Source organism: Corvus cornix, chromosome 2, assembly GCF_000738735.6.
Source record: "Corvus cornix cornix isolate S_Up_H32 chromosome 2, ASM73873v5, whole genome shotgun sequence".
NCBI lineage: Eukaryota > Metazoa > Chordata > Aves > Passeriformes > Corvidae > Corvus > Corvus cornix.
The window spans coordinates 130,936,019-130,958,581 of NC_046333.1; the positions used below are offsets into that span (position 1 = coordinate 130,936,019).

Genomic DNA, 22,563 nt, shown 5'->3' on the forward strand with positions numbered 1-22,563 from the left:
GTTGAAGACTAGGTCAATCCACCAGCAACCACAGAGCGTGCGATCTTGCAGAAGGGAAATAACTAGATTGATATTTCTCATTGTGTCCAAAGGAGTGATATCTCCTTTCTTTTCCCTTGGCTAACATGTCACAAAATTGATCTTTTACTTAACATTTGAGATACCAAAAGACTGCTGCTGAGACATACAGGAGTTTCTAAGCAAGTGGTAAGCTTAAGGTCAATTTTTAGAAGTAAAAAGCCCAGAGCTTCAATGGATTTTCTAAGTGCTGATTCTCAATGCTGAGTGAAAGTTCTGTAAAGGGACTGGGCACAGTAATGTATACACCCAAGTACAAAACTGTGTTAAACGTGAACTATAGAAATCAAACCCTTTTCTTACATACCGCTTCCAAGATGCACTGCAGTTATTCACACCTTTGCACTAAGGCCCAAAAGATTGTAAAACTGATTTATTGATGAGGGGAAAAATGGTTATTATTGGTGTGATTACAATTGATTGCTAGAATATTAGCTTATTTACATGAAAAATGTCAAAATAAGTGTCTGTGATTAACCTCAAGGTAAAAACCTCTTCCCAATTACATATGAAAACATGTTATTCTACCTGTGGACATGCCTCAGTCTCTGCAGCAGCGTGGCAGTATGAAAAACAGAAAAGGCCTTGATGCTGTGCAAGCCCTGCTCAGCAATAAGGAAAACATCCCAGAATTATCAACACTCTTCTCAGCACAAATCCAAAACATAGTCCCATACTAGCCACCATGAAGAAAATTAACTCTACCCCAGCCAAAACCAGCACAGAAGTAATTTCCCCAAAGCCAAAAAACCAAAGCTGAAGCCAAAAGCTGATTGTCCTGATTTGCTGGTCATGTACATTAACTAAAAGACCACCTCTTCCCGCAGAGAAGAAGAAGTAATTATTAGACATGGGAGACAAAATGTGCAGAAATAGTGATGAACTAGAGCTATAAAATAGGATTTGCTTGTTTGGTTCCTCCCCCCTCCCCCATTCATCTAGTTTCTTTAAGCACTGAGTGGCATACAGTCCTTTATCTGTGAGCCCTCATGAATGTAGAGCAACCAAATAGGATAGAAGTGAAGTCTTCAAGCAGGGAATATCCCTGTATATTTCACAAGCTCAGGTGACCACAAGGAAGAAATCCACGAGGCCAAATTGTCAATGGATACAGAAATAATTTTTTCCCTGACCTTTCTTTTGCTCACTGTGTCACTAAACTGATTACTGTTACATGAGGGTGTACTGTTAATAGATGCACATTTAAAAATTTTAACTTAATAAAATCCACCTTGAAGATGAGATGAGAATTATGGCAAATACTAAAAATTCTAAATAATTGACTTAAAAAATAATTGATGATGCTTGAGGTCGAAAGTACTAATAAGGATGGGTAGAAGTGGATTGTGCATCACATTTTGAATTGTGTAATTTCTATGCTGTATCTCTGGAACACGAATCTTACAGTAAACCAGGCGAAGTCTGTTCACAATGAGAATAACCATTGCAAACTGCTTCTGAATTACACTAGAAAAAGTATTGTGATAAGTATAACTCTGTTGAATTACAGCATATTATACAAAGAGTACTGTCAAAAAAAAGAGTTCAGTTTTCTGATATGTTTTAGAACTTCTAATCCATCCTGGTAGTCCAAGTTTAAATTTTCCATGTGAGCTTTTTCTTTCTTAAATCTTAGAAGGTGATGAGGTCCCATGCTTGTAGAGTATTTCAGACTTTCCATTTCTTTATTATGTGTGTATGATGTAAAGTGCTTTTATGTACAAAGTAAATAATGGCTTTTAGATATAAGCAGACAGATTTGTAAATTTAAATATTATTATATATTTATAACTGCAGCCAGATTATTTGATAATGCTCATGTCTGCCTACTCTCACAGAATGCGTGAATGTTTTCGTTTCATTTTATGATGCTATATTGCATGTATGTGTGTAAGCACTTGAAAATATTCTCACAGATGTAAAGGCATGATGAAGCCCATGTTCAGCCCTTAGGGTGGGTAATAGACCCTTGACTTGAACATACTCCTGGCAAAATTTATTGCTGATTAGGGGCAGAAATTAGTTTTTACACTAAACATGCTCAACATGTCAGGTAATGCATTTGGCCAAGGGTGCCTACAATCAAAGCCATCTGTCCTGGCAGCCAGGCACCAAGATGCTCAGCATGGTGCTTCAGAGATGCTGTGAGCTCCTGCAGCCTGGCAGAGGTCAGGCAGGTGCTGCAGGCAAGAACATGGGTGGGTAGAAGAAATGGTAGAAGTCACAGCACGCCCCATTCCCACCATCATTGGGTGCGCACTGCCTCTGGTAAGCACAGCACATGGGTTTCTCTCATCTCTCTGGTTCAGGTTTGGTCTGCAGAGGGGAAAAGGAGAGAGAGCTTCTGCCTCGTGTTTTTACCCTAACTGAAGCCAGAGAAAATACAAGATTTGGTCAGTTTTGGACACAGCCTCTGTCCCAGGCTGCCTGTTCTTGAAGCTTTGCTTACCCTAGGTTGAGACAATGGCACTCATCTTCTGAAAGCATGCACTTGTACATTCATGCACACACGCACACCACGGGTGCCCTTCTTGCAGCCAGGTTTTTCATTGCAGACACCTCAGTGAGATGAGGATGGGGCAGGAAGGGAGAGCAGGGCCATCACTTTAGTCAGCAGCCTCCAGGACAGAAACAGTAAATGCCCACTAAAGCAGATGAATACATCAGCAGGGTGCATGAGAAAATTATGGGGTTATTCAGGAAAAAAATGTGTTTCCCAGACTTGCCCAGGTTTTGCCCCAGCTTGTCAGTCACTGTGACCTTGGTATACTTTTGTTTTGTTAACCATCATCCATTCTGACTGCTAGCAGCATGGCCAGTAAACAAGGGTCTGGTTTCCTTGCACACCCTTCCTGCAGCCTCAGCCCCATCCTGCTCGGCGTGGAGTGGGGTGACCAGCGAAGTGGGACTGCCATGAGTAGGGGATTAATGGTGTCTGAATGCACTCCAGCACTAAAAGCCACCTTGGTGGGACACGGAGGCTGTGCTGCACTGAGGGGCAGAGAGCACCTTTGGGAGATTTATTCCTCTATTTAGACCTTCATAATTTTTTTTCCTTACCTTTGCAGAAAAGGAATTCAATAAATCACCAAGAAATGCCTTATACGCTCACAAGGAAAAACCATTACCTGCACGTTTTCTGCATGCATACAGCATCATATCTACATTACAAATGTCACAAACATGTCTTAGAATCAGTCTGCTTCACTTTTTCCAGATGGCATAAAACCAGCTTTCTACAGCTGTTCCTTAAAACATATTTTTACTTAAGTAATGGTGTTTTGCTGAACAATGGTACTCATAAACAAGTAATAATGCTCAGACCCATTTTGCACTGTTTTAACTGACTCCCCAAGACACAGAGAAGTGCTGAATTTTGCTTACAGGCTCAGTTTTTTTCTTTTCTTCATGGTGTAATTGATGCACACAAAAATTATGTGGAACAGGTTGTCAGATGTGGCAGCATTTTTTTCCACCCTGAGAAAAGGCTTTGAATTTAATTTGGCTAAATGTTTAAATACGATAGCATTGAGCTGGAGAAACAGAATTTTGAACATCAAAGCATTTTATTTTTATAATTTCAAAACTTTATAAAATGCTCTTAAAAATAAGGTCTTTCAATACAGATTTTCCTGTATAATGCTTTACTTCTGGCAAATCAGAATTTTCTGGGAAAAAATACTGTCATTACATGTCTCAATTAACTCCATTTGATATGAGAAAGGTCATTTGAACCTCTTGAAAGTATTGTGTATGTCTTTGCAAAAATTCTGAGATTTAATCAGGGGATTTATGAGGATGCAAGTCAGATGCAAGTAAAGAGAATCATAGGCCTGCCTTTAGCAATTAGGGGATCTTTGTATTTTTGGAGGAAATAAGTCCTCAAATCTTTCACCACCATCTTCCATCTTCCATCCTTCCATCTTCCAGCTCCCTGAAATCATGACTATAGAAATCATTACTACATGAGTGTCAAGCTGATAAAACAATCCCTTGTGAAAAACAAGCAAAACAAATGTTTAATAAATTTCCTTCTGAGCCTGTCTTTTTGTACTGGGACAGATAACTTATTTTTTTCTTTTTTGTGCTCCATTTCCTTGTCTGTAAAATGGAGTATGTGATCCTGGTGCTTGAAGGAAACAGTTTAGTCTCTCCTATTGCAAGTTCAACTTTTCTTGCACAAAAAATGGGCCAGATGGTCAGTAAGTGCAACATGGAGCAGGTCAAACAACAAGGTTGGGTTTTGCATGGAAATACCAATTTTCTGAAATCCAGATTTCTGACTGGCTGCTCAAACTTTTTTGAACCAGAATGAAATTGCTGGTTAAAAGCAGCAAGATCAAGCATCCACCTGCTGTGGAGAATTTTATTACAGAGACAAACACACTGCAGAAAATTTGGAGGAAATTAAACTTTGTGCAGCATTTGCATCAAGTAAGGCACCTTTAGGAAGCCTCTTTCTCAGGAATCTTTGCTGAAAGGTAAATTTATTTTAAAAGATAACTCTACTTTGTTGTTGCAAGGCATAACCTCCTGTTAGAAACGACTAGAAGTGCTGTATATGCTCAGTCTGGCCTCAGTAATGGCTTGTGCCAAAGGAACATAAGCCAGTTGAACGTGGCTCAGAGATGGGGGTACAGAGATGTAGCATTGCCATGAAGAACGTGAAAGGCACATTTGGCACTAATTTACCCTGTTTTCAATCCCAAAACCCCAGCATTTGCCTTGACAATCCTACACTGCATGTTCACAGAGCACTACAGCTATCTGGAATATGTTAAGAAAACACAAGACATGTGTCTCATGCTGACTAATACTAAATTTACAATGTTTTGAAGGAAAAATCTGCAGGACACTGCGATTGCTTCCTCCCCTTTCTGACTTTGTTGGTCATCTGGGAAGTTGTCCCTGTGCTCTATTTTTCTGAGACCTGTTCACATCCTTCCGTAGCTGGATGGGAGATGTTGGAAGACAGCAGTACACCCAAGGAATGAGTTTTGGATCAGCCTGGAAAGGTAATGCTGAGGCATCCATGCTCCTGCTGCCTGTTTATGCAGCACTTCCTCCTCTCCAGGTTTCCCCTGCAACACCTATACTCACAGTCATTTTTGTAGACAGTGCAAAGTCTAATTTGGGGCTTTAATACAGCGTGGATCTACTCTATTCGCTACACTCTCAAGAGGATGCTCCAGGTTTTTACTGCAGCACTGTTCACAGCAGACACTCAGGCTTGACTTTCTGGAAAGAGTTCTCCAGTTTTTGACAGCTTCATCAAAAATACTGCCATGCTCCCAAGATTACTGACACTCTATTTTTGAAGTAATTAGCTCTTTGTTTACCTAAATCTAGGTCAAGTGAGGTCTCATTTGGATGTTTTCAAGACACTCATCTGAAAAGATACTAACAAATTGCATTGCTGAAGTTGAATTTTCTTACTTGGTTTGCAATCTATCAGAGACTGCAAAGCACAGATTTCCTTCACTCCAGAGAATGTCATAACAAGTTACCAGGTCTTTTTATTAGCACATGAGAACTTCCAAGTCATTAAAAAACATTACTGTTTGTGTGGCATGATTAGTTTCTGGAGGAGTAATGGAGATTTTGCTAAGGCAAAGTGGCTGCTGAGGATCCAGACAGTGGATGATCCAACAGCAAGTTGTGAAAGGGAATCCTGTATCCTGAGCACGTGTTCGAATATTGGTGCATGCTTTGGTTACACCAAAGGTCTCTTGGTCCTCTTTTGTTGGTTATTAGAAGTTCTAGAATGCTTTTCCCTTGTCCTATATCTGCATTACACACACAAACTTGCAGTATGGCACAGCAGAGGTAATCCAGGTGCCTAACAGGTGGGAAAAGTATCAGTGACATTAATGGCAGAATTATACTAATGCAGATTTTTAGATACTTAAAAAATTCACTTCTACAATTTTGTTGGGTGCAATTCTGACCTTAAGGTAAGGCCTCAAGACCAGACAGAACTTATGTGAGCAGGTAAATGCAGAAGACATAGGATACTTGTTTTTCAGCCAACAATCAGGTTTGCTCATGCACTGCTGCATTTGCAGCCCCAAGCAATTCCCATTAGCTTTAGCAAAGCTAAATGGTTGAGTGCCACAGAGTTAGGCCACATTAATCTCACCTTTTCCCATGTGGGCTTTAAAAAATGGAAATGAAAACAGTTGAGAGAAAATACTGGTCTTCTGGGAGAAGAACAGGTTCTGCCTGCTGGCCCCAGAGGGAATATATAACACCAGGATTAGAGTTACTAAGGAGTGGCTTAATGGAGCTGGCTGGCTTAAAGCTTGTCGTGGTTGTACTCATGGGAATAGCATCTGCATACCAATAGAGCAAGGCAGTCCATGGTCTTTAACTAAGAACCAATCAAATAAAATCAAAGCAGTGTCTTCATACATAAAAAATTTACCATTTTTAAAATTTGGACTTAAGCACAGATTTATTGATCTTTTATATAGATGTAGGGAATAAAGCATGATAGTTTAAGTCCATTAGAAGGGGAATCAGATTGATGTTGTTTGCTGATCTCCTGAGCCAGCAGAAACTGGCCTGTAAGAAAAGGATGTCTCTGCAAAGCAGTTGGCTGTCAGCTTATTTGGCAAAGGTGCTTCAGGTGGTCTTGCTCAGGTACACCACTGCACATATCCTTGCATTTAGATGGGGCCATTCCTGGACCTGCAGGCCCAGGTAATGCAGCAGCTCTTCCATTCTCAGTCACATTAGAAAATCACCTTCTCAAACTGAATCAGCTTCATTTTAAAGCAGTTTGCACTCTCTAGAAGTGCATGCCAGAGCCTCACTACCATCTGACAGCTAAAGCCATTTAATTGCCCTCATCCATGTATTTGAGGCTAATTTTCAATAAATTAATTATTTTATTAGTTTTATCTTTTCATCATCTTATGTACCCCACAGCATTTACTATCTCTAAAGATAAAGTAATACTGACATCTCTTTTATCTGCCTTCATCCCCCATTTTTCTGCATATCAGTCCCTTGCACCCATGCCTTGCTTGGGTGCGCAGTGCCCTTTTCTGTGCCTGGTGGCTCCCTGTACCCAAGGAAATGGCACTGCCCTGCAAAAGTGCTCAGTGCTTACCTATGCTGTTACCTGCTTTCATGGACACTTTTGACCATTATCCCAGACAGATCCTGGACTTGGTCAGAAGGTGTCATGAGCCAGGGAGTGCTATTCCAGTCGGTACCAACAGTGTAGGTATCTAAGCCTAGGTGTGCTTAAGTTGCTGGTATAGCTATATTCTCACAGTGACCTCCTGCACTCCTCACACCAGTATTTCTCAGGTCTGCATTACTGCCGTCGATAGAGGTGAGGTCTGCACCTCTGTGGTGGGAGTTACTGCTGTAATGCTGGAAATTTTGTGGATAGCATCATTTGCTGGATAGAAAGGGAGTGAGACGGAGGGAATAGGAAATCTGAAAGAGGAATAAATTAGTGAAGGTTGGTATAAATTATCAGCTGTCAAGAGGCAAAAAAAAAAAAAAAGGGTTGTAGCACCTCCATGTATTTACATTCAGTTTTTTTCCTGCCCTAATCCTGAAGTTTGCTGTTACTTAGGCTGGCATATGTGCTGATACCCTCAGGCAAAAGTACAGTCTGCAGTTTATCTACCTGGCAAATCCTTCAAGTGCCTATTGACAGAAGAAAGTTTGGTTCTGAGCTACAGTGAATCGTTCTGCTCTCTCAATAAGCCAAGTGGTGCAGTGAGGAAATACCACAACACAGAAAAATGCTGTTTACATGGAAAGGAGAACACATTGGACCTGCTGTATCTGTTCTGGTAACACAATATCAGTTAAGATTTATTATAGGAGATGCCTATCCTTTTTTCTGAGACAAAATCAGAGTGGTTATTCCTGAAATGACCATTTCTTTTTCTTGTATAGTTGAAAACAAACAAACAAACAAACAAACAAAAGATTTTATGATTCATGAAAAGTACCAGATTGATAGGGATGGAGACAGAAATCTGCTGTTCAAAGGACAGATGAAAAATTATTTCACTGGCAGTATGTCTAAGATTTACTACAGAAAGGTCACCTACAGAAGTAAAATGACAGTTGAATTCCTCAGTTTCACTGATCTAATTTTTTTCTAATGTTTTTCTCTCCACCCACACGTTAACTTGGAAAACAATGTCATTAGCATTTCTTAACTGTCTCATTAATACTGTACTCAGATATGTACATTTTGGAAAACAACCAAGCAATCCCACTTTGTCTAGCTAGAAAATTACAGCATACTGCCTTCTCACCTGTGGCCAAAGGATGCTTAGTTTTAATTCCTCAAAAGCTTCCCAAGCCCCCTAAGGCAGCATCAGTTCCTACATGCCAACACTGGAGTATATTGAAAAAAATATAGCAGTACCCATGACCAGAGGCTCCTGCTGGCAGAAGCCAGAGCAGTAGGTGGAAGTCCCTGGATCTCCACAAAAAACACCTTCAAGTGTGGGTGAATTCCCACATAATAAGATAAGGAGAGGATGGTTTGGAGAAGATGTGCCTGGTTTTGGAGACTGTAAATACAACAATATTTCAAATTCTAAGGCCATTTGTTAATTTTTGGGAAGGCCCAAATTGAAAAAGGAAAAAAAAGTACACAACTACTAGAATCGATTTCTTCTCATCCAAACAGTGGCAAATTTACCCTTTAAAGAATCAAATCACAGTTTGACATGATCTCAAATGCCTGTTATTTCAACATACAGGTTGCTTGCTCGTAAAAAGCCAACAAAGCTTAGTTTTCTCCAAAATTATGTCTTTCACAGAATCACAGAATTTTTAGGGTTGGAAGGGAGCTCTGGAGATCATCCAGTCCAAGTCTCCCACCCAGGCAGGGTCACTTAGATCAGATTACAGAGGAACATGTTCATGTGGGTTTTGAATGTCTCCCAGGAGGGAGACTCCACAACCTCCCTGGGCAGCCTGTGCCAGTGCTCTGCCACTCTCCGCGTAAAGAAGTTATTCCTCATGTTGAGGTTGAACTTCTTGTATTTTAGTTTATGGTCATTGCCCCTTGTCCTGTCACTGGGCACCACTGAAAAGAGCTGGTGAAAAGGCACCATCTTCTCGGCACCTGCCTTTGAGGTATTTATAGGTGTTGATGAGATCCCCTCTCAGTCTTCTCCTCTCAGGCCCAGCTCCCCCAGTCTCTTTTTGTAACAGATGCTACAGACCCCTCATCATTTTTGTGCCCCTCTGCTGCCCCTCTCCAGTAGCTCCTTGTTTTTCTTGTATTGAGGAGCCCAGAACTGGACACAGCTCTCCAGATGGTGCTTCACTAGGGCTGAATAGAGGGGCAGGATCTCCTCCCTCAATCTGCTGGCCATGCTCTTCCCAATGCACCCCAGGACACCATTGGCCCTCCTGGCTGCAAGGACACTGCTGGCTCATGGTCAGCTTGTCATCCACCAAAACTCCCAGATCTTTCTCTGCAGAGCTGCTCTCTTGTGGGTCAGCCCCCAGCCTGTACTGGTACTTCTCTCTCTGTTCATGTGTCCACATAGCCCAGTACACCTGAATAAAGAAGACTTAAAATTCTGGACAATCCCTCCACCCAGAGTTACTGAGTAGCAGCTCAGTAGTCTATGTTCTACATAGTATTGACAGATTATAGTCAGTCAATGTGCTTGCAGCATTTGTGTGCTTGGAAATACTCCTCAACTCCCTTCTTCAGTCCTTTATCCAACTCCTCCCCTAACCTATGTCTCTTCCCTAATGTGGAGGGAAGTATTATGGAAGATCTAAAGGACTTTATTCACCGCCCCAAAACATCATCATTGTCTGACAATCCCCCACTCATCTCATCTCAGCCTGTTTGAGCCTGTCTTGGTTCAGAGAAGCCATCCCTACAAACCAGGGATCCTAGCTTCTGCTCCAGCCATCCCACTCTATACTCAGTGAAAGCTAACTGAAGTTAAGCAGAGTGGGCATGTTTATAAATCTTTAATAAATTTAAGTCAAGACCATTTACATGAATAAAAGTAAGTCCCTTGAGGTTTTTAAACCCTCCAAAAATAGCCCTCAAAATTCAGCCAAAATTAATGCAGCCACAATTTCCATGGAAAGCACCATCAGATGGAGGAGGCTATGCCAGCCAGCATGCATACAGTGGCTGTTCAGTCCCCTCCACTCTTCTCACCTTGACAGATTTCGTAGGGAGACAGGGAAAAGGTAATAGTTGAACTCTAACATGATGTCACACCCTCCACTCAGGAGAAGATCACCAAAGCTTTCAAAAAGTCTCTTACAAAATCCCTCAAAAGAGGCTGTTGAAGAAACTATGCAATCACAGAACAAGAAGAAAGTGTTGTCAATGATTAGAAACAGACCAAGACAAAACATAAGAGAAAGGAAGAATGACTAGGTTTAGAAAGAAAACAGGTTGAATGACAGGCTGAAAGAAAAACAGGTGCAATCCATGCTGTAGAATATCATCACTGGGGATCCTGCAGAAAGAGGTGAACAGTGAGGGGAGTTCTTGGATGTGAGCAGGGTTACACTGCTCACTGGGTGGCATGCATGGCAACTCTTGGGAAGGGTACATGAACCACTTACAGGAATTATGGTGCATTTAAAATGAACTTTAATAATTAATAAATGAGCCCAGCAGAAAGATCTGTAAAGTCCTTTGGTAAACTAGCAGTGTCCAAACCCAACCAACCTAAAAATCCTCCAGTTTCAAGAGCAAATGCTTTGATACCACAGGAATGATGGGCACAATAAGGAGAGGAAAACATCTTCATTTGAAATTATGCATCTCATGTGAAATCAGTGAGCAATGCTCTCTTAGATAATGAGTGAGGAGCTGACCTTGATTATTGACATAAATACTGAAAGTGGAGAGCAGGAATAATAAGGACATAAGCCAACAGCTAAAAAGGTGGCATCTTAGAAACAGATCATTCCATAATTTGATTACCACTGGGATTTTCATGAATTTCCTTTGAAACATCTTGGCAAGTCTTAAAAGCAAGATATTAGACTAAGCAGGTTGTGACTTGATGGAGTATAGCAATTCTTAACATAAGTGGGAGGTCTTCAATAAAGTCTGACGTGATACAGGCTATTGCTAAAACTAGAACATACAGTATGAATAAATAAAAAATATGTCCATTGTTTTTAAAAAGAAAATAAATCCCCCACTCCAAGCTGTAGGGTATCCACTCCTCTCCACTTGGTAAGGTATAGCTGAAAGATCAGGTTAATGGAAAGATCTACCATTTTTCCTGATATTTTTCCGTTTGTGCATGTTTCTGTATGACCACGTGCACATGTGAGCATACTCAGTACTCTTTGCAAAGATGAATGGATCTAGTGGCACATATTCAGCATCTACGCATTTCCCAAATCACCACATCTGCAGGAAAAAAAGCGTTGAGTCCCTCTATCCGTCACCGGTGTCAGGCTTGTACAAAGCTGTGTTTTACACAGCTCAGATCGTTCAGATACATCACTTAAGCCAGTCATGAGTAGGATGAAGTGTGGGGGACACTGAGAGGGAATGTTTTACAGAATGAAGGGCTTCAGGGAAAGGATTGGAAATGGAAAAACATCCATGATGGACTGTGCTTCTCTAGCTGTCAGATGCAGCTTGGAAGTCAACCAGGATGTCTAGAAAAAGCAGTTTTTTCATATCCTGATGACTAAGTTCTTCTTTCATTTTTTTCCCCCTCCAATGTTTTTTAAAGTCTTTTACATTTCACTTATACAAAAATGGAGTGTTATGGGGAAACCCCCTTTTTTTATATACAAGGTTTTGTCCTCTACCAACCAGGGCAAATTTAGAATTGGTGCTGACACTGAGGGAGCTGCACACACAGAGAAAGTAAAAAACTGACCAAAGCATCTCTGGAAATCCATTTGTGTTTAAAATTCTGGTTTCTAAGATTATGATGATTATTTTCTGTTATTACAGGCCCTAGGCAACAGTGAAATAGTTCTGGGCATGGGACTCCAAATGGCAATTCCATGCATAGACTAAATAGGCGAGGCGGCTGAATAGGAAAAAGATTGCAACACGCAAGGAAGAGAGGGGCGATGCTGAGAGCTGAACACATCTCTTGGATCCCACAGCATTAACCACAACCTCAGTTTCTCTCACCTACATCTTGCACACCTAAAAGTATCACCAGTCCCATCACTGCAGGTTGCAGCCACCCACGGGTCCAAGGCACCTGCTGTTTCCTGCTGCCAGGAATGTGATTCCTGGCACATTGCCCCACTGAACACCAGGCCCGTGTCTAGATGACAGCACTGATGGTGAATGTGTCTGTCTGGTCTCCTGGCTTGAAAAATTTCTGTTGTTAAAAGAAAATAAACTTGGTTTAGTTGCCTTTTTTTTTTTTTTTTTAATTTCTTCTGTCTGGAACTTGATTTTCACTTGATTAGTGACAAAGACATACATGGTTCCCCCTGCTCTAGCAACTCCTGGATTGCTGTACCTGTTGTGGCACATTCTCAGGAAGTCCCTGCTCTTGTAGGCACAGATATAAAGATTGGAGCCATCTCAACATCTTTCTGGCTTCTTCGCACCAGCACTGAGAGTTCAGGTCTTCAGAGACCTCTTGCAGTTCACTGTATATTGCCTTTCTTATCAAGCTGTTACATAAACACTCAGTACTGTGTGTAAGATATGGTATCTTGATAGCTTTATCTCTCCCATTGTTTCTGACCTGGCTGGGGTTTGCCACCGAGGATGTTTATTTGCCACTGGACATAAAAGCATCAAAGAGAGAATAACACCTTTGTTATGTTTCAGATCACTGGAAAAAGGTGTAGTGCAGGATCACTTAAATGAGCTACCTAAGACCAAAACAAATCTGTTATATGCAAACTTGGTTCTACAGGCAGTTTAGGAATTTGGTTCTTCAGATGGCTCTAGACATTGCAGATAAAGTGATTGGGATGGTTTAGACACTGTAGATAATGGTCCAACTTCTTTTCTGTAGCCTGTGACTGCCCTCCTGATACAAGAGAAGCATCCACAATGCTGTGTACCACACCACATCATGTGTTTCCTGCTGCATCTATGCTTATTCAAAACACTTCCCTTGCATCAGTAAGTTTTGATACCTGCTGTGGAGGCAGAGGCTTCTGCTGAAATTTAGTCATGTGCCCCTTTCTTCTGTAGTGGTTCACACTGAGCTTTCTTCATTGGAGCAGCCAATTTGCAGTGTGCCATGTGGATTTATGAGGGCTACATCTTTTCCTCTGCTAGTTAGTAATTCACAGAGCTTATGGATGTGTGCTAGCGTTAGTGTAAGTACCCATTAATCATTATTACACACAAAGCTGTTGCTGACTTATTGTACTCCGGGTTATCATTTGCATGCTTATTATGTCCAACTAAGTCTCATCAGTGATGGTTAAAACTTCTGCCAGGTCTGGATCAGGTGAGAATGCACTCAAATCCTTTCCATTTGCCATGCTCTGAGTGACATGTAATGATCTGTTATTTTAAACAAGTAGCACAGTTTTTGCTGACTCACCTGGCTACTTTCCGTGCTGCTGAAATTTATACTGTTCATCTACCACATCTATTTTTTGTCCAAAAAAAGTCTTTAAAACTAAGAATGTGCTATTGTGTTTGTCTCTGGTGAGGGGGAATGCCTTAGGATGCAGATGTACCTGGAAATCCAGTGTGGTGTTTACACACGTGCTCTCCTGTCACTCATCCCTCCCACACCACTCCCTCTTCAGCCACTCCCACAGATTTACTGGCTGATTTCATTTTGTATTCTTTTGTCTTTCCAGTATATAACTTACTGCACAGTATCTTACTGCCCGCCTCAGTTCTGTTGCTCAGTACAGCTGCAGCAGTTTTTCTACACTGACCGACGTGTTTTCCTGTGCTGTACCTGTGCGGATGTAACCACGCTGGACAGCAGCCATGTGAGACTCCTTGGGAGCAGAAAGTCCAGCAGTGCAAGCTCTGGCTTGCTGGTCCCTGTGCCAGCAAATATATATATTTTAAGAGAAACACAAACAGAGCTTGTCCTGGTTATAGGGCAGCCAGGAAGATGCAGCTGAACTTGTAAGACAGTCGGCCTTCTTGGTAGATGCCTGGGTAGCAGTCAGGCAACTCAGGTTTAATTTACAGTTAAGCCATCTAAGTTTATTTCTCAGAAAATAAGTATTTTAAAAATTCTGAAATTAAAACATGGTTAAAACTCTCTACAATAAACAGAAGTCTTCAGAGGAAAGAATGGCTGCCGGCTTTGCTTTTTGTTCAAGCTGTAACAGATTTGAAGTTTATTTTATAGTCAAGGCTTAAAAAGATGCTTGAGACAGTTCTTCAAAAGGAGCTGCACATCTGTGAAAGCCCTTGCTGAATACTTCAGATAATGCTCAATCTGGGTTGGATGCCCCAGAGATCAAGTCAAAGAGAGAAGTGATTGTTTTGCTTGTGATATCTACACCCAACCCCCTTAAAATGGGTGACATTTCAGCTGCAGGCACATTATCAGTAGCCTGAGATCAGAATAGCTGTCAAGTACTTTCAACTTGGAATAAGAATCAAACAAGCAAGAGAGGTCATGAGTTAAAGATTTAGGACATGCTGTTAAACTTCTCAAACCTTGTTCTCCCACAGAAAGGAAGCTGTAATAGTTCTCCATATAACTTATATGGTGAAGGGAGGTGGTGAAGGAAGCCCTAACAGACCAACCAGTATTCCTGAGAATGCTTCTGCTGTGTAATTATTTGAAAAATGAAACTCTGTAGGATTGGGAGATTAACAGGACAGATTGACTTTTGTCAGGGTTCTCATATCTATGTCTTCAGCAGAGGCTGTGTGAAACTGGTCTGTCCCCAGCCTCACAAAAAGGGAACAAAATCACTTCATGCCGACTCTGTTGAGTCTCCTGCGTCATGCAGTCTGGCACATACTGATGCAGAGGGGCAAACTGCATTTTGCAGTTCAGGGGTTTAGTTTTTCTTTCCAAAACTCCAGAATTCTTACATGACAAGGTGAGACAAATCTACTGAATTTTGTCTTAATGATAATTTCCTCTCAAAGACATTTTTGTTATGAATGACAGATGATTTTGTTGGTGTTTAAAGGAGAGGAAGCCCCTCCACCACACTTTGGCTGAATGAAGAGTCCATGACATCTGCTTGTCTTAATTACCCTGTATTGCTCTGTAGATGAGTGCTGAGGATTTATGTCTTCCAAAGCATGCCTGGTATCTCCAACACTACCTTCTGACCTAACAAATATCAGTCCCCCACTGTAAGCTCCTTTCTTTTGAAGGCCCTGGAAGACCCCAGGTGTTCATATCCCATCCTGCTGCCTTCTAAGGACTCAGAATAATTTATTCTTGTAGGGGTTTTTTTGGTTGGTTGGTTTTTTGTTGTTTGGTTGGGTTTTTTTTTTCTTGGTTGTTTGCTTTTATGTTGGGTTTTTTGTTTTTGTTTTTGTTTTGTGTTTTGGTGTTTTTAGTTGGTTGGTTTATTTTTGTTTGTTTGTTTTGCTTTGTAACTACCAGTTAGGAACTCACTGTTAGAATCAAGGGAAGTAGTAACCTATTCCAAGCAGCCCTTGCTTGTGCTATCTTCCGTGTGGGAAATCCCTTCCCTGTCTTTCAGTGAACAAACTTCACCCTGTCAAGAAGGATTTCAGGTCTATCTTTTGTGTAATTCCCTGTTCTGGCAGCCAGGCAACCTTAGCAGATCTTCATGAAAATCACTTCTTTCCGTTCACAAGCTATCAGTGAAGATACTTCTCAAGCCCTCTGTCGATTTTCACAAGCTTTGCATGTTTCTATCACAGTGTTTGAAGGTGTATCAGACAAGTGACACCAGGTACCACTAGCAGTGTGATGGCTTCCGATAGCCTGCCAAAAGTGCGCCCATTGTCCAAATGTTCCAAACACATATACCACAATGCAGGTAGACTCCAGTGAGTTTCCTGATGCTTCGAGGTCCTGAAGGGAGCTGAAGTCTAGTCAGCACGCTCTACCCTGCTGCAGAGCCTAGAAGAGCTTTGGTGATCTGAAGTGCTGTTACTGAGGTCAGTGAGCTCAGTTTCCAGAGTTCACTGCATATTCTTTCCATATTCTTCCTCTGGCTTGCAGGAAAAGTGGAGGGATAGTTTGTTTTCTCTTAAAGCCCTTTATTCCACCAGTCCTCTATGCATATGCAATAACTTATAGAAGCTGGTCTGAGGAGACCTGGCAGCCAAGGGTAGGTAAACAGTAGCAGTCTCCTGTCTGGGACGGAGAGTGTGTAGGGAGCTCCCTCTATTGATCTTCCAGGTCTTAGGAGAAGGGTTGGGTTCTCCATGTCCTTTACTGGGGAGAATAAAAAAGCTTTCTGTGAAATCCCTCACAGAAATATTCTCTCAGTGTAATGGCTTCTTAGGCTCCAGAATGCACTCTTACCACCTATTGATTGACATCTTGAAGTCAGGTGTTGAATCTAGTTGCTTGGCCTCAGTGAAGAGAAATGGCTGTTCCCAGGTTGATTCATTCAAGATATCATGGGCATTTGTTTTAGGACAAGTTGTCCTTAGAGGGTGACCATCACTGTGTTGGTTGTAGGGTTGGATGTTGAGTTTTTAGACACACAGAGAAGTTGGAACCCAGAGCATATAATTTTTTCTAACCTCTTAGGAAAAAATATTTCTTCATATTTTGTTCTCTTTCTCTGTCATGAAAGGAAATCTGCTTGCAGTAACACACTGTGATACTTTAAGGACTGTGCAGCCAAGCTGTTTAAAGCTTTATTTAGAAACTGTGGCCTGAAAACTATAAACTGAGCAGCACTTTAGGTACTGGCATTGCTCTTTAAACCCCATATATTTAATTTCTCTTAAATTTCCTGTATTTTTGCTAGAAACTATTTAGGAGGTTTAGAATTTTGCTTATCACCTGTGTTTGCAGGGTCTGTCATTCATCTGGAAATGTAAAATCTGTACTGTTGGCCCACAACTTCAGGTATCATCTCTGAGTCATATGCTTTTCTTCTGGATACAGGAAGAAAGAGATTCATTGCATTGCAAGATTGAAAAAAGAGAAGGTGAAAAGAGTGCTCAGAAACTATGGGAATTGGGAACCAGGTAAGGGTTTGCAGGGATGAAGAAATAAAAGAACTTTTGCTATGACAAGAGAGCAACTGGTGCTGTACTGTAATAACAAAACAAGTAATTAATATTGTATTAAAAGATGAACTGTTATTGCTGAAGGACATACCATAAAAAAAAAAAAAAAAGCAGCCTTGCTGCAGAAAATTAAGTTGTGCTTGATACTGTGATGAATAACATCTCATAGGCAACAGGAAATGCACCCCATAGTAGGAAATATTAGGAATTAGAGAGAAAGCACCACCTTGCATGGAGTTGGAGGCCACATCTCAGTGGGGACAAGTGGGAAGAGATGGAAGATTCCTTGATTTTGAAGTCTGCTTTCCTCTCCTGCACACCACAGTGCTGGTAAAGGATGCCATCCTGCTTTCCTGGCAGGTGCTGTCCAAAGCCTTCCCTGCTTGTCAGGGATGTTGAGGACACAGGCTTTGTCTGATTTCCCAGTGGGCAGCCCTATATTTAAGGTGGGAATCTTGGCTCATAGGGAATGCAGGCAGCCACCTGTGGAAGTCACTGCGGTTTTCAGCGGCATTCTTCCACATTAACTAATCACGGCTTTAAAACAGCAGCAGCTGCTCCGAGGATGCATAGGCAGGTTCCAGCGGGGCTCTCGTGCTCTGCGGGCTCGCACAGCCGAGCCGTGCCGTGCCGAGCCGAGCCGAGCCGAGCCGTGCCGTGCCGTGCCGTGCCGTGCCGTGCCGTGCCGAGCCGAGCCGTGCCGTGCCGTGCCGAGGCGAGCCGAGCCGTGCCGTGCCGTGCCGTGCCGTGCCGTGCCGAGCCGAGCCGAGCCGAGGCGAGCCGAGGCGAGCCGTGCCGTGCCGTGCCGTGCCGTGCCGTGCCGTGCCGCCGTGCCGAGCCGAGCCGAGGCGAGGCGAGCCGTGCCGTGCCGTGCCGTGCCGTGCCGTGCCGTGCCGCGCCGCAGTGCCGAGCCGTGCCGTGCCGTGCCGTGCCGCAGTGCCGTGCCGTGCCGAGCCGAGGCGAGCCGAGCCGTGCCGAGGCGAGCCGAGCCGAGGCGTGCCGTGCCGTGTCGTGCCGTGCCGCAGTGCCGAGCCGTGCCGAGCCGTGCCGTGCCGAGCCGTGCCGTGCCGTGCCGTGCCGTGCCGAGCCTTGGCCGGGCTGGCAGCAGCCCCAGGCCCCGCTAGGTGTCCCCCGCCGTGTGCGCGGCGTGAGCGCAGCCGGAGCCGACGCGGCTGCCGCAGCATCTCGGCCCGGGCGGCGCTGGGGCCTGGGTCACCCACCGGGAAATTTCCGCTCCCTTTGTTTCCAGCCCTGAGCCAAACTCGAGAGCCATTTCTCTAGCCTTGGGCTGTTAATGCAAAATAATGCTCGGATCCAAACTGCCCCGATTTTACTGCCCTCAAGCCTGTGGTGTGGCTGGAGCTTGTGGTGAAGCAGGAAATTCACTGGACTTTTGATTATTGCAATTTTTTTAAGCTGTGGAAGTCGTTTTCCAAGATGATGCTCAGAACAGAGTGGAGAACTGTTTGCCTTTTAAATGCTGCAAATAACTGATTATGTGTAAAAATGTCAGACCTGATTAAGAACTGGAAGTTAGACTTTTGGAAGAGTGCTTCAGATTGGGATTTGCCACCATTTTTCATGTGTGTGGTCACAGATCCAATTCCCCGTTACCAAGCTTTGCCCATGGTTCAGGTGTGCAATTTGTCCTTCAACTGCCTTTATAGTGAATACAGTGCACGTTTGAGTACTGATCTGGCTATGATGGTCAATACACGTTACTCTTCTGCAGCTGAGGAAAAGCCAGTTAATGGAGATAGATCATATCTGTTCAGTCCGAACAGATGCTGAATAGAATGTTCAGATGCAGTTGCTAAACACTGCACATTTTTGGAAACAAAGCATATGATCTTAAAACTAAAGCTATGGGCAGCTTGCAAACCAGGGTTTCAAAAAAGCAGTCTAGTTCAATAGCTAATGTTTCTCTACTCTGAAATATTAGGTGATGGTCAAGAAGACTGAAAAAAGTACCCTAATACTATTGTGCCATCATTCAAAAGAAGCAGAAGATAATGTCTTGTTAAATGTGGCTAATAAAGACTAGACAGCTTCACATGTGTTTTGGGCAGATGCTAGAACTGCGGAAACAAGAGTGAGTCAATGACTGCTAAAGAAGGGCAGCCTCATTCAATGGCAATACTTCTATAACTTGATTTTCTCTGTCTTAATTTTTTGCTAATGAAATTAGGGCAATGTAAAATTTGGTCATGTAGTTTTGTTCTTTTAGTTCAGATCTAAGTACTTAGCCTTATTAGGCAGATCATGGAGATAAATGTGGAAAGCAGTCATTCTCCTATTAAGATGGGTCTGTAGAGGAGGTGGGATGGGTTGAACTTTGGAGACACTGGTCCTCCACTAGGATGACTGTAGAGACATTCTGGGCTAGAAGTCCAGCTCCTAGATGGATACAGCCAAATGAGCTGAATCCTTCCTCAAGCATATGCACATAAAATTACAAGTACTACAGAGGTATGATGACTGAAATAGTAAGAAAAACAGCCAAATATTTAAAAGCAAAAGTAAACATTCTTGAACTTTAGTAGTGAGGATAATTTTCTACTGAAAGAAATTTCTCAAAGGTGTTGATGGAACCTCCACCCTCGAAAATCCTGATAATGTTTTTGTTAAGACTGGATGTTCTTCTAAAAGCCAACTCAAAAGTTCAAGAGCTCAAGAGTTCAACTCAATATGAAAAAGGAATTAATTCCTGAAAACTTTATGCTAGGAAAGAAGTCAGATGGCAAACTCTTCTGCTCCTAGAGTCCAGATACAAGCAAGAAAGATGATACAGCAAGAAAAATACTAAGACTGGACTGGAATGATAGCTTGAACAGAAATGAGTGAAAAATTACATGTCTTTTGCTGAGGTTGTCATTAAAAAACATAGTAAGTGTTCTCCACATACCAATACCATGCTCTTTACCATCCAAAAAAGGACACAGGTGTACTCAACCACAGGCATTTAACACAGAAACACAGCTCTTGAATACCAGATGTGCATTTAGAAACACCATGCAAGAGAATTAGGATGTCCATTGGGAATTACTGTGGCTTTTCTTCCTGCTAAACGAATATCTGTGAAGCTTTAAACCTGAAGAGACATTCCTGTCCCTGTGTTTTATACAGCAGGAGTTCACTGGTGTAGCATGGGCCGGGGAAATTTGCACACAGTCAGAAGCTGAGATATTTTTCTGGTTTTCCAGCTTGTCAGAGCTCAATACACTACAGCAAAATTTGTAAAAGTCTTCTTTGGACAGCAAATGGGGACATATAACCATCTTTGTTCAGCTTTGCTGAACATCCTGGGTAAGGCATGAGGCAGCTGCTTTTCCCTGGCCAGGGGTTGTTCCTGTGAGTGAATGTGTTGCTCACTGACTGCATTTGTAGAAGTCACCTGGCAGAATATTCATCAGATTAGTCTGGTGGGAACAAAGTGATGTGTCTCTATTGCTACATTGCACCATGTATTGTGTCACTCTCATGTTATCTCATATCATTCTGGTACCTGGTGGCCTCACTGAGAAGGAAAATGTCACTGTGCCCAGCATGTACCTTCCTTGAAAAGCAGAGGAGGAAAGGTGGTATTGTCAGGGAAGCAGGGAAAGCAAATTCAAATGTCCCCATGGGACGTTAAACCAGTAGGAATAAGTAACTGGAGTGAAGATTTCTCACAGGAAGAGACTGTCTTACAGAGATACTGAAAGGAAAGTGCTAGGACACAGCTGACCTCAGAGATATTCCTAACTGCACCCCTTTCTGAGTCTTCCAGGGATCAGGAGGTTCATTGCTATCTTAAAAATGAGAAAACCAGAAAGTGTAAGCAGAGGGATTCAAAACAGAACCCCTGTTCATTCCAAACAAGGAGTTTTCTATGCTGAGCACTTGGGGTTTGAATGGCTCTGTTGCTCTGCCTGCGAAGAGAAGAGCAAGTGAATGAAGCTGCTAATGGAGAGCCTTGTTTTGGCTGGGCTGCAAAACCCATTAAAACAGCAGAGCCAAGACAGTGACAATATTTTGGCATGCTTTTGCAGTGTTCAAAGTGACCCTATATATCATTTTATGTGTTTATTTTTCTATATGTGTAGAGTCACCTCAATGACTTGGCATGCTTTCTAGTTATGCCAGCCAAACCAGACCTTTTCTATTTGGCTCCACCTTCAAACTTTCTGACATGTTGACTTCTACAAGGAAAGATGGCTGGCAGAGGAGTCTTTGGCCTCAGCCAGGATGTAGTGACTTTTTTTGCTGCAGCCATAGGTCACAGAAAGAAAAATTCTGTGTTTATTTCTACATAGAAGATAAAGACAGTAAAGACAAGAGGAAAAAGGGCTAAGCAGGAAACAGTAGAGTAGGCATTACTTTTTAAACCAAATAATGTGTGAAGTTTTTAAACGTAACAGCACAAAACTGCATATAGCTTAAAGCTGTCTAATGAAACCAGTTAGTAGAACAGTCTCACCTGAAAGGAAGTGTAAGAACCCTCAGAGATTCACCTTCAGCTTCATGATCAACTAATACTACATTATGGGTGTAATATTTAATGCTTATGGCTTGCTTGTGTACTCACTTTCCAGGGGCTCAGCAGTCACAAGCTGTACAGTGTTTTAGTGAAGCGTCGTCTCAGACCCTGCATAAAAAACAGAAACAGAGACGGTGTAGAGATATCCAAAATGAGACAATGCTTTTGAGGACTGGAAAGTCTAATTGTCAGAAGAGCTTAGTAGCTCCTATCTCATTGACAAAGATACCTTTCATGGCCATGAGAGCGTGTTTGAAAGAACTACACCATGAGGAAAGAGAGTGGAAAATGTTATGCTGGGAACTCATGCTTCATCTGTAATCACATTTTACTCTGACATGGGGATGATCTTGTCAGGCTGATCTGAGAAAAATGTCTTCCAGGACCTTGTGAAACAGGGAACTTGATTTCCTGAAGCACAAAGCAGTGAGATGATATGATGATTGGTTGGATAAAAAAAAAATTAAAGTATGCATCTCCTTCTCAGCAGCAGGCTGGGATACTGAACATCTTACTTACAGATCTATGCAGTATCTTTCTGAATCTGCTGCTTGCAGACAAGCTCCCATGGACAGTTCTTGTAGGAATAATGATTTGAGTGAGCTGCCCATTATTCTCAATGGAATAAGTTGCCATATTATTAGCACACTAGAATGAACTGAATGCAGCAAGGACTACTGTCCTGTGGTGGAGGGCTATTCTCGCATACTTCATGATCTGAAAAAGACAACACTTTAAAACCAGGTTTCATATAGAACAACAACAATAAAAAAAAAGAGGCAATAAGGATTACAGTGCTAGAAATTCACAGGTTTAAGGCATTTTAAAATGA

General features: G+C 42.3%; 1 long non-coding RNA gene across 1 annotated transcript in view; it reads left to right on the forward strand.

The window, feature by feature from the left end:
* Positions 1–22,563, forward strand: part of LOC109145300 — a 54,138-nt gene that overhangs the window by 28,032 nt on the left and 3,543 nt on the right. Inside the window, exon 4 of the long non-coding RNA XR_002046614.2 lies at positions 17,088–17,170. This is a non-coding gene — a long non-coding RNA (uncharacterized LOC109145300). The remainder of the gene's footprint in view (positions 1–17,087; positions 17,171–22,563) is intronic.